Consider the following 13,728-nt stretch of genomic DNA (forward strand, 5'->3'; position numbering starts at 1 on the left):
AGTTAGAACTAAGATCTCATGAATTAGACATATTCATGGTTTGAATTAGTTATTGATTAATTTAATACTTGTGGTTTATCAATCTATTGAGAATTACATTTTATGATTAATTTTGATTTTTTTTTATCAAAATACAATAATGAAAATATTTTAATTAAAAAAAAACCTTATAAGTATACTTATCAAAATAAAATTTAAAATATATTATCCACACTAAAGTAACAAAAATTTATTACTAGACTTTTAATATGTTATGATTTAGAAACATATTATAAGCGTAAAAAATCGTTATGGTTTATATAATATAACAAATTAAAAATGTTATCAAAATAATCAAATGTAACAGTTGAAAAGTGTTATGAAAAAAATACGATTAAATTTCAAATTTATAACCAAAAACTCTATCTAAATGTTATTATTTCAATATTATAGCACCTAAAAATGTGTTATTGAATAGTTTAAGATAACATCGAACATAACATTCAAAAACTGTTATAGAAAAGACTGGACTTTTAATAACAGGGGCTATGTTAGCATTTTCAGAAGTGCTATCAATAGTCCCGGATAGCAGTTTTTAAGTGTTATGAATACTGTTTTTTCTTGTAGTGATAGCCGATATATCGCCCATGCTAGGCGATATATTGCCTGGGTTGATATACCCAAGGCTCGTCGAAGTTGTCGTACGAAATTACGTGTTTTTCGTATCCCCGTGTGGCGATATATCGCCCCTAGAGCTGCGATATATCGGCATACGCTGAAATATTATACACGTAATTACACTTTTTCAGCCTAATTTGAATCGAGTAAACAGCCTTGACTAAGTCCTTTAACGATTTTAAAGCTGCTAGCAGACCCTATGATTTTCAAATATTACTCTTAATAAACTTATTCCTCAAAAATACTTAATTTCTCATTAAAAATGCATACGACAAGTGTTATTATCTTATTGGGTCTATCTAAACCTTATAGTATAATAAATATCACCTTCATAATCAGTCATATTAATCAAACCTTAGGTTATAATTAATATTCTTAAACTATAGGTTAAACTTATAAAATCTACAAGTGTTGCTATGAGTGTCCAACTAAGTCCGGGCTTGAACCAAAATTCACAGTCATAAAAATACTACAACTATTACTAGCTATTACTATTACTACTACTATCTAACTAGCTAAGTAAAGTTCTTGGACTCTACATAAATTTATGATAACTTATTGAAGCTTGATCTCATAGGTCCATGGTCCCCACTATACCTTGGATAAAATCATCTAGATAGTCTCAATTAATTGATTTAATTATCAATTAGAATTATCAAAGTTGATAAAGTCAAATTTGGATAGTTTCACAGAGTTATGTAATTTAGAGAAGAAAAAAGAAATTAGGGCAGATTTACTAACTAAGATAAATTGGTGTCTAATTTAATAAATAAGTTTAAATCAAGGTTTAAATTATAAATAATTAATTTGTTAAAGGATTTAAATAATTATTTAATTAATTAATCAATAGAAAATAATACAGACCTTGATTTTAAGTCCAATGGGCTTATAATTAAATGAGAAATTTCACAGGCTTTGCCCATGATAATTTTGACCTAAGGCTAATTATTGGCTATTATCTTATTGGTTTTTTAATTTAATAGATGACCTAATTGAGCCTATAAAAGGAATTCTAAGTGAGAGATGAAAATACAAGATTTCTGAGAAAATTAGAAGATCTAGTAGGTTGTCGATTCTTTCTACAACATAGTCATTTTCAAAGCCTCGATATTATTTTCTCTTCTTGTCTCTGTATCTATCTCATGTGCTTAGAATTTCCCACCCTAGTCTAGGTGATTCTAAGGATACTTTGGAAGGCTGTGAAGAAAATTGAAGAATGGTTCAGTTTCACGGTGATACTCTGCGACATAAAGGATACAAGGGTTAGAGAAACTGAAGGAAGGACTCAATCATTTCTCTGCACAATAATGTAAGTGTTCTTATCATTATCTCTGTATGAATTGAATTTTAGAAACATGTTCTAGGTTGTCTCATATTAATTTGTTTAATATAATATATACATGAAAATAAACAAGATCGTGTATAAGTTTTCTCAATAGTAGTTGTCTTCTTTTCTCCTCCTTTACTTGGTCCACCCATGATAGACTCAAAAGTATGAAGCTCGTTCATGAGCTGTGTCATACAATAGTTGAGTTTATTCGACACATATTTGGTGGTGAATGGCAGGAAATCTGGAGAGAGACTGTTGAGGATCAAGCTGACTTGAGTTTCGTCATCTATTGTTGCTTCATGCAGTTCAGCTTCCTGAAACTAGTTTGTCATTTTGATCAGATGATCGCGAACACGTTGAGAAGGTGCGAACCGAGCATTGGCATATTTCTTGGTGGCCTCAAAATGAGTCTGCGCTAACTTGGCACCAAACATGTCTTGGAGCTGATCCATGATTTTGTAGGTCGTCTCGACATTCTCCATCTTTGTCTTGAGAGTGTCAACCATACTAGTCAACATGTAGTACCGCACCTCATACTTATCCCTCAGACTTGGTAGCTCCTTCAGCTGGGATTCCTCAGTCATGATGAACTTGGAGTTGTCACCAGTCAACTCAATGTTGATGTTTTGCTTCCATTTAAGGAAATTTTCTCCAATAAGTTTCTCCATCGAAAGTTGAGAAAGGATGGGAGTAGACACAACAGTAATGATACTACAAATTATCAATAAAATAGAAATCAATCACATTTGCTCAATAAAACTTATATTCACACAAATTTCAAGAAATAACATACCATATACAAAAAATATGTAAGATATGAGAAAAAAAATAAAAAAACTATCATATCTCGATTTATTTAGGTTTTTAACTAATCTATGATATCTTGTCCCCATTGGCGAAAGTAAAAAATACGACTAGTTAAATAAATTTGTAAACTTATTTAATAATGGACATCATCACTAACAACCTAATATTCGATCAAAATAAGAAAACAAAATCTCTTATTTTATGAGCTAGACCCACGGTTTCGATAATCAATAGATTTAGTCCTAGTAGTCACTGTAGGGGTGAGTCTAATAGAATTTGACCTATAATTATTTATCTTTCGAAATTTAACCTTGTCAAAATAACTATTGAACACCTTCCGTAGGGGGACGAATCAAAGCGTCTCGAGGCCCAATTAAGCTATTGACCTTGTTAAACCAACGATGGAGATCGAATATAATTCTTAAAATAAGCTCATTATAAAAAAATTGTATTTTTATTATTAATTTTAAAAAATTAATGACTATGGTTCACCAAAAAATTGTAAAATTAAATTTTTAAAACCAAAGTCCTATAATTTTCTATTAATTATAGAGTGTCACATTGAAATAAACTCAATTAAATTAGAATTAATTTGTTGCTAATCAATATTTTGGTTTAACTATGATAATGAACGTATATAATGAAGTCCAACTTAGGCAAATGGGCCTTAACAATTGGGCTTGCATGGAGGAGGGTTGAATCCAGTATGTCATTCTCACTACTAAGGCCCTCGTACTTTCATACAAGGTCAAAACACCAGGAATTTAAACATTTGTTTTATTAATTGTTATTAATTGATTAGGACCACTATAGTCATGCAAGCAAATGGGTCTTCACAAGTGTAACCACCCACAAGAGAGGAATTTAAACTTTACATTTTCTAATGGGCCCAAATAATACCTATCATTTTATGAATATTTTATTTGGCCAAATCCATATATTAAGCAAACATATGGGTCACTATATGCATCTAAGCCCAATTACAAAAATATCACATATAGTGAAAACAGACATGTTATAATTGAATGGGACTAATCATGTTACTATATGATCAAGTTTATGAATTTTATGCAAAAATACCACAATTTATTTTGTTTGCAAAAATACCACAATTTATTTGATAGAATTTATCAAAAATTTGAATTAATTCAATTTTTACAAAAATAAGTCAATTTAAATGAAATTTATAAACAATTAACAAAAGTTAATTTAAATTTCATTTATCAACAATCAACTTGGTTTAGGTTAATTTGAAAAATATTAATTTAATTTAAATGATATTTATCAATGTAAAATGCCCTAGACTAGTACTTAATAAAACATTCACATTTTCATTGGTTTATAATAGAAAGCCACTTATTATAAAGGTTTCAGTGGGGTCTTGCTTAAAACATGCAAGTTGGGCCCAATAGTTCAAAAAGAAAATATCAGTTTTCATGCAAAGATCTAAAACAAACAAAAAGTTTAAGTCCTACTAACAATTTTAAGAAAATTCCATAAAACATAACATTGTTAAAAATGGCATTTAGAATTGATCGTTTCTCGTCCATAGGATGCCCCACGCCATACACACCAAGACGACAGAACTCCCCACATCACCACGCGTGCCACAGAGAAACCTATTTGCTACCTGGAAGGGAAAGTAAGGGGGTAAGCTAAAAACCCAGTAAGGAAGTACAAACAACAAGCAAGTAAGATACAACAAATTAGAAACACTATCATTCATCTTTATACATCATAGCATCATCATAAAATTGGCATCAATATCATAAACATAAACATATTCACGTCAACATAACGTCACCATCATATCATAAACATCATAACATCATCATAACATAACAAAACATTATAACATAATCATAAACATCACAAATCTTCATAACATAATCATAAACAATTCCTTGTGAACATGGCCCGCTAACTTGTCCATGCCACCCTTTGAGGTAAACAGGAGTCTCTGGTCCTTGAATAACCTCGGCAACCCTACCACAAAATCCATTTCTATATCCTCCCATTTCCATTCAGGAATGTAGAGCGGTTGAAGCAACCCTACAGGCCTCTGGTGTTCCGCTTTGACTTGCTGGCATATCAAACATCTAGCAACAAACTCAACAATGTCCCTCTTCATTCCATGCCACCAATATAATTCCTTAAGGTCTTGGTACATTTTTGTGGACCCTTGGTGCAAGGAATAAGGCGTTGTGTGCACTTCTTTCATAATACTTTCCTTAATTTCAGCATTGTCGAGCACGCAAATCCTATCCTTGTATCTCAGCAATCCACCATTAGACATTGTGAAATACTGCTGCCACCTTCTTGTACCAAAGCCTCTTGTTTCACTGAGGCTTTGTCCAATTTCTGTCCTTCTCGAATTTGTTCTAATAGGGAGGATTGCAATGTGAGGTTCGCCAAACTTCCCGTCACAATTTCGATGCCATCATTTATGATCTCTTTCTGAAGAGGCATCTCTATTGTACGTAGTGCTGAGACATTCCCATGTCCCTACTGTTGACGCGGTTCTTCGGCAACAGATAATTATATTGACGCGGTTATTGACGTAGGAGATCGAGTCTTTTGACAGAGTGGGCCAGTAATACCCTTGCCTTAGTATCTTCAGGGCCAGGCTTTGCCCCCCGGTGTGATCTCCGCAGAAACCCTCGTGCACCTCCTGCAAAATGGTCTTCGCCTTGCTTGGTAGAACACACCGTAGGAGAGGTAAAGAGTGTCCACGCCGGTATAATATCCCATCTATCACTGTATACATCGGTGCCTGGTAAAGTACCCGCCTTACGTCATTTCGCTCCTCGGGTAACTTCCCCTCTGTGAGATACTCGAGGATGGGAGTCACCTAGGTCGGTATGGCGTCGATCATCTTGACCTCCGCCCCAACTTCCTCTATGCTTAGTCTTTCCAAGAACTCTACCAGCACTAACCCCAAAGTCTCTGTCTCCCTAGAGGTAGCGAGCTTTGCCAGGGCGTCCGCGTTGGCATTCTATTCCCGAGGTATCTGCTCGATTGATCCGTGCTCGAATGCGGATAATTCTTTCTTTACCTTTGCTAGGTAAGCAGCCATCTTGGTTCCCCGTGCTTGGTATTCCCCTAACACTTGGTTTACCATGAGCTGGGAATCGCTGTAACACTGGACGGAGCTGGCCTTCAGCTCCTGGTCCACCCTTAGCCCAGCCAATAAAGCTTCATATTCAGCCTCGTTGTTGGACGCTTTGAATCCGAACCGGAACGGCGAGTGGAATCGATGTCCTTCCGGGGATATCAATATGATTCCAGCCCCGGAGCCATTCTCGTTAGACGAGCCATCTACGAAGACCTTCCATGAGGCCTGGGCTAAGGAGGCCTGCGCTGACTCTTCTACAGGATCTTCTCGGAATCCTGTGCACTCTGCCACAAAATTAGCCAGAGCCTAGCTTTTTATTGCAGTTCGTGGTATGTACAAAATCTCAAATTGGCTGAGTTCAATAGCCCACTTCAACAGACGTCCCGATGCTTCAGGTTTTTGCAAAACCTACCTTAAAGGCTGATCGGTTATGACGTGTATTGAGTGGGACTGGAAATACGGTCTGAGCTTTCGGGAGGTCGTAATGAGACAGAAAGCCATCTTCTCCATCAACGGATACTGGGATTCAGCTCCAAGAAGCCTCTTGCTGATGTAATAGACTGGCTTTTGAGATCGGTCCTCTTCTCGGACTAAGGCGGCGCTAGCTGCATCTTCCGTGATAGCTAGGTAAAGGAAAAGAGGCTCTCTTGCCATTGGTTTGGATAATACGGGCGGCTCGGCTAAATGTGCTTTCAGGTCAAGGAAGGCCCGTTCGCATTCCTCGGTCCACTCAAATTTCTTATTCCCCCGGAGCAGGTTGTAGAATTTCAGACATTTGTCGGTAGATTTAGAAATAAACCGATTAAGGGCCGCCACCCTTCCTGTCAGACTTTGAATATCCTTTCGCGACCGAGGTGAGGGCATCTCGAGTAGCGACCTGATCTTATCGGGGTTTGCTTCTATTCCCCTGGTATGGACAATGAAACCCAGGAATTTTCCTGATGCGACCCCAAAAGTAAATTTTTGGGGGTTAAGCCTCATGCCGTATTCTCTCAATATCTTAAAGCATTCCTCTAGATCGGAAACATGGTTATCAGCAGTTTTCGACTTGACCAGCATGTCGTCAAGATACACTTCCATGTTCTTCCCGATCTGGTTGGAAAACATCCTATTTACCAACCTCTGGTATGTAGCTCCGGCATTCTTCAACCCGAAGGGCATGACCCTATAACAATAAACGTTAGTTGGGGTCATGAAGCTAGTGTGTTCCTGGTCTGCTGGATTCATGGAGATCTGATTATAGCCCGAGTATGCATCCATAAAGGACATGAGTTCGTGCCCCGCCATGGTGTCCACCAACTGGTCGATCCTTGGCAAGGGGAAGCAATCTTTGGGGCAGGCTTTGATCAGATCGGAGAAGTCGATACAGGTCCTCCATTTCCCGTTGGGCTTCGGGACCAATACAGGATTGGCGACCCAGATCGGGAACTTTACCTCGTGAATAAAGCCGCACTTTAGGAGCCGGGCTACTTCCTCTTCTAGGGCCTCAGCTCGGGTGGTTCCTAGGCGCCTTTGTTTCTGGGATTTCGCAGGCACGCTTTTATCCAAGTGGAGGGTGTGCATGATGATGCTCGGACTGATCCCTACCATGTCTTCATGAGACCAGGCGAACACGTCTAGATTCTCCTGCAGAAACTTAATCAGCTCTGACTTTCTTTCGCTACATAGATTTTTCCCAAGCTTTACCACCCTCGAGGGATCTTGTGGATCGATGTTTACCTCCTCGAGCTCTTCGATGGCCTGGAGCTCGGATCTATCCTCACCTATTCTGGGGTCGATATCATTATTTGAGATGATATTCTCCCCTTTGGCACTCTGAGGTTTTTCAATCCCAGGACTAGGCACAAGTTCCTGAGATTCCTCATTCCTGCCCTGGACGGTCATTGTTAACTACCCGAGTTTTAATTTTCCCTTCATAGAAATGTTGTAGCATTCCCTTGCAACAAGCTGATCACCTCGGACCATGCATATCCCCGAGGAAGAGGGGAATTTTAGCGCGAGGTGGCGGATGGAGGTTATGGTTTCAAATGCTATCAATGTAGGCCGGCCCAAAATAGCATTGTACGCGGCGGGATAATCGATGACCACAAACTCGAGGAGTTTCGAGACCATCCGAGGTCCCTCTCCCAAGGTGATCACTAGCTCGATCGTTCCTATTGTTGCCGACCCTTCTCCAGAGAATCCGTATAGTATCATGGAGGTGGCTTTCAGCTCGGTGACAGATAAACCCATCTTTTCCAGCGTAGACCGGAACAGTAGGTTTACCAAGCTCCCATTATCGACCAGTACTCTCCTAACCCTCTGGTTAGCAAGCTGAACAGCTATGACCAGAGGGTCGTTATGAGGGAACTGGACGTGGCTGACATCTTCCTCGATGAATATGATTGGTTGCCTCTCCAATCGTTGCTGTTTGGGTAGATGCTGCTCAGGGACGAACTCCACTCCATTATGAGCCTTAAGTTCGTTGACGTATCTCTTCTGGGCACCTCTGCTCGTGCCAGCTAGATGGGGGCCACTGGAGATAGTGGGGATCTCTCCTCCTATCACAAAAGGAAGGACCTCCTGATCTAGCCGAGACCCGGGCTAACTTATCGGAACTTCTAGAGCTGGATGGCCGGTGGGAACTCTATTCCGTGCATACTGAGCCAAGGGTCCGGCTCTGATGAGAGTCTCGATCTCATCCTTCAGGTGCCTACAATCATCAGTGTTGTGGCCAATGTCATTGTGGAACCGACAAAACTTGGAGGAGTCTCGCTTACCCTTCTGGTGCTTCAACGGTTCCGGCTTCTTCCATGGGAGGCGAGCAGAGTGTGCTAGGAAAATGTTCTCCCTAGTGTGTGTGAGCTCGGTATAAGTCGCGTAGACTAGCTTAAATTTTTCTATGAACTTGTTCTTCTTCGGGCCATGCTGGCCGCTCTCGCTGTTCCCTTTCCTCTTGCCTCCACCAAATTGGTTATTTTGTGTAACGGTTTGTGTTGCTGCCACGACATCCGTTCCCACTCCAGCGGGCTGCTTAGGGGCCTGGCTGGTTCCCGTGGCTGATGCTCGTGCCTTCTCCAGGTTTATCCATCCCTGGGCTCTATTTAGGAATTTGTTTACGATGCTGACTCCCTTTCTCTGTATCTCTTCCCACAGTCCGCCTCCGACGAGAATCCCAGTCCTCAAGGCCATGAGCTTGGAGCTGTTGTCTGCGTCCCTGGCTCGAGCAGCGACATTCACGAATCTGCTCAGGTAAGCTTTCAAAGGCTCGTCGGGCTGCTGTCTTACGTTCGCCAGGGTATCGGCCTTGATGCAGGTAGCCTGAGAAGCTCGGAATGCCCTCTTAAAGTCGGCAGAAAAGGTTTTCCATGAACTGATGGATTGCTTTTTACTCTATTTGAACCATTGCCTGACCGGCCTAGTCAAGGTGGAAGGAAATATTAAACATCTTAGCTCGGGACTAATGTTGTGGGCCATCATCAAGGTGTTGAACATACCCAGATGATCTGACGGGTCCCCGTCTCCGTTGAACTTGGACAAGTGAGGCATACGGAAACCAGGTGGATACGCCGTAGCTGCTATGCTGAGGGTGAAGAGCTCGAGTTCGTCCCCTGAGTCGTACTCATCTTTTTCTTTTTCTGATAAGAGCTTCCTCATCAGCTCCTCCATCTGAGCCAGACGCTCAAGGGTTTGGTCCTGACTTCCTTGGTTGTTCCGGGGCTGTTAAACAGCTCCGGTTCCATGGTACGCGTTAGGCGGGTTATTGTCCCTCCTATCTTGAGATAGGTTATATGGGATGTTCTCGCTATCACGTACTTCAGACAGGCCTTCCCCTTGGCAAGCACGACTGCCATTTCCAACTGGGTCTCCTCTCTGATAGTTTAGATGATCTCAGAGGTCGCCCCTCAGGGCGACCTGAGGACTTTGCACCGAGCTCAAGCGTTGGCACAGCTCTCCGCCGGAGATGTCACTTCGACGACTCCCAGTCCAGTAACTTCCATTTGAGAAGCTCGGAGCCTGCCACTGGGGGTGAGGATCTGGGACTTCCCTGGGCGCCCAGTTATGATGGGAAGGTCCGAGGGAAGGAGGATTTCTCCTGCTGCTCCCGTGAGCCGGAATGTCTCGGACTGGCCGGGGAGGAGATGGGTATCTTATTGGTGAAGGAGGATGCCTGACCGGGGATGCAATCCTCGTCTCGTCAGGGCGGATCAAACTAGGTCGCGGCCGCTCCGCTCTACCATCCTCCACGTCCTGTGCTCGGCGGTCTGAGCGGGGTGCAGGACGGCTGGCCAGGGCGGGCTGTCGTCGCGAGCCCTCCCCGGATCTCCTTCGCAAGTTTCCTTGAGCCCTCCTGGGTCCACTCGAGGGCGGAAGTGAGCTAGGAGTTGAGGTCCGGACCGATCGGCTGAATTGCTGCTCGACCCTAGGAAGTTCCTCAAATGTGGTTTCCCAGTGGTGCGACGTGGGAGTAGAATTTGATGTCGGGGGTCTGACCGACCGACTGGGCTTGGACTGGTTACCCCGACGGGACTTATGAGTCTCACCATGCCTCTTTCCGATGTTAGCATCGGTTGTAAGAGGGGGTAATCAGGCCAAAACCTCTTGAATCTGCTGTTTTGCTTTTTCATCTGACTCCTCAACTGTGCATTTTCCATTTCTACCGCTGTGTAGAAATCCGAGTTCAGATTAGGCGGCCGGGGATCCGAACTTCCATTGTCATCTTGGCCCATTGGCTGCTTGCCCGGCCGCTGCTGAACCTCAGGGTTCTGATCATCGGACATGGTGGCATGGTGGGCCTCCTGCCCATCACGTTGGTCCGCCTCGTTACCATGTCTTGAGCGAGTGACTACCATGGTTAGGTATTTGCGATAGCACCAATCTAAAAGCTCTCAATGAAAGCACCAAACTGTTGACGCAATTCTTCGGCAACAGATAATTATATAGATAAGGAGAGGGATTAGTGCTAAGTGATGAACCGTAATAGATGAATGATCTCAAAGGAAGATTATAACTCGAATACTTTTTTTAGGTGGTTCAAAGGTTAAAATCCTTCTAGTCCACCAGCCAATATTATTGATATATCTCTGATATTCCTTACAGGGTATTTCTTTACAAATTAGAAGCCAACCCTTTGCAACTTCCAGGGTCTCCATATTTATAGGGAGAGGACACCTGGGTGTTGGCAAAGGAGGTCATCCCGTGACCTTCTTACCCATCATGTCACTTCTGCGACATTCATGATTAATTCCTAAAACCTGACAATGAAGTGTGGTCTAATCAATAGGTAAGGGGGATAATGGGCCGCATGGCCCAAACCATTCGTGGGGTGTCTGAACAGGCACGTTTATGCTGCGTGTCCGAGAATTCAGGAATGGAGTAGACACGTGATGTCTGATATATGCACGTTTACATAGCGTGGTTGACTTTATAAAGGGTCGAAGGTGTCAACTCAAGCTCGAACCCCGAGCTTGATGTAATCTCAGCTCGTGGTGTCCACGCTGCTGATCCGATGCCTTAGTAATCTCACTAAACCTTTGGCTATCTCGAGCTAGAGAGGTAGAGACCCATAACAGCAGCTCCGGGTAGGTGGCTTCCACGTGGTTGATAGAATTATGCATTTTTCCAGCTCGCTAATAACCCGTGGATATTTAGGGCGTACACCTACCTACTCAGAGCATCAGCAACCACATTGGCCTTGCCTGGGTGGTATAGAATCTCACAATCATAGTTCTTCACTAATTCCAACCATCTTCGCTGCCTCATGTTCAGTTCCTTTTGTGTGAAAAAGTATTTCAGAATTTTGTGGTCGGTGTATATTTCACACTTGTCTCCGTACAGGTGATGTCTCCATATATTTAGTGCGAACACTACTGCTGCCAATTCAAGGTCATGAGTGGGATACCGTTGCTCATAATCCTTGAGTTGTCTGGAAGCATAAGCTACCACCTTCCCATCTTGCATCAACACACATCCCAAGCCGTTCTTTGATGCATCACAATACACCACCAATTTCCCACCCTCAGTTGGAACACAAAGGATAGGCGCAGAAATCAGCTTATCCTTTATGGTCTGAAAACTCTCCACATTTTTCTGTCCATGCAAACTTATGATGTTTGCGGGTTAAGTTGGTGAACGGGGTGGCGATCTTCGAGAAATCCTCTACAAACTTCCTATAATAACCCGCCAACCCTAAGAAACTCCAAACTTCTGAGGCGTTCTTTGGCTGGGGCCAGTCTCTAGTGGCCTCGATCTTCGATGGGTCTATTGCTATCCCAATCTTAGACACTATGTGCCCTAAGAAAGTTACCTGTTCCAGCCAAAACTCACATTTAGAGAACTTGGCGTACAACTGATGTTCTCGCAGTCTGTTCAGAGTCAACCTCAAATGCTCCTTGTGCTCCTCCTTGGTCTTTGAGTAAATGAGGATATCATCTATGAACACTACTACAAACTTGTCCAAGAAATCCTTAAATACCCTATTCATCATGTCCATAAAGGCTGCTGAGGCGTTGGTGAGTCCAGAAGACATCACTAAGAATTCATAGTGCCCATAGCGAGTTCTGAAGGCCGTTTTCGGAATGTCCCTTTCTTTCACTTTCAACTGATGGTACCCGGATCGCAGATTAATCTTCGAGAATATTGCTGCCCCTTGCAGTTGATCAAAAAGGTCATCTATCCTAGGAAAAGGATATTTATTCTTAATGGTGACCTTATTGAGTTCTCAGTAATCAATGCACATTCTCATACTCCCGTCCTTCTTCTTCACAAATAGGACTGGTGCTCCCCATGGAAAATGGCTAGGTCTTATGAACCCTTTATCCAACAACTCCTGTAGCTGGTTCTTAAGTTCCTTTAACTCCACAGGCACCATCCGATAGGGTGCTTTAGAGATTGGTACCGTTTCTGGTGCAAGCTCGATTACAAACTCGATTTCTCTATCCGGGGGTAGTCCTTGTAATTCTTCGGGAAACACTTACGGGAACTCGCAAACAATACGTACATTTTTCGGCTTTAGTTCTGACTCCTTGGACTTATCCACCACACTGGACAGAGGTCAACGATTACGTGAATTACTCAAACAATCTCAATCGGCCCCCCTTGTGGTGGAAGAACAGGTAATCACTATTTATACCGGAATGAACGGTTATCTTGATTCATTAGAAATTGGACAGGTAAGGAAATTTCTGCTTGAGTTACATAATTATTTAAAAACGAATAAACCTCAATTGCAAGAAATCATATCTTCTACCAAGACATTTACTGAAGAAGCAGAAGCCCTTGTCGAACATCCATGTTGCATCATATTCCGTGCTTCTAGTGCAGGATTTATGGGTGTCCGGAAACCCGCTACTTCGCCTTTAAAGGAAAAGACCTCTCCTTCCTTTGGCCTGAACTCCACGGTCTTCTTTCGACAGTTTATCATAGCCTCATGTTTGAATAACCAATCCATGCCAAGTATGACATCATAATCCAGTATACTCAGTTGTATGAGATCTGTTGGGCACTCCCTGCCCTCTACCGTTACAGGTGTTGACAGTAACCACTTATTTGACAATATCATATCTCCCGATGGCAACCATGTAATAAAGATATGTTCAAACATCTTATAAGGCATATTCAGTCTATCAATCACATTCATGGAAACATAAGAATGAGTTGCTCCAGAATCAATTAAGACTCTACACATTGTACTAGATATAGGGAGCTGACCAGTAACCACAGTGTTGCTATTGGCTGCTTCATTCTGGGTTAAGGTGAAAACTCTTGTTGGCACCAGATTGTTATTGTTATTCTGTCCCGTCTTCCATTGTGGGCAATTCTTTCTCAAGTGTCCTGCCTG

This window comes from Humulus lupulus, chromosome 3 (genome assembly GCF_963169125.1).
Source record: "Humulus lupulus chromosome 3, drHumLupu1.1, whole genome shotgun sequence".
NCBI classification, from domain to species: Eukaryota; Viridiplantae; Streptophyta; class Magnoliopsida; order Rosales; family Cannabaceae; genus Humulus; species Humulus lupulus.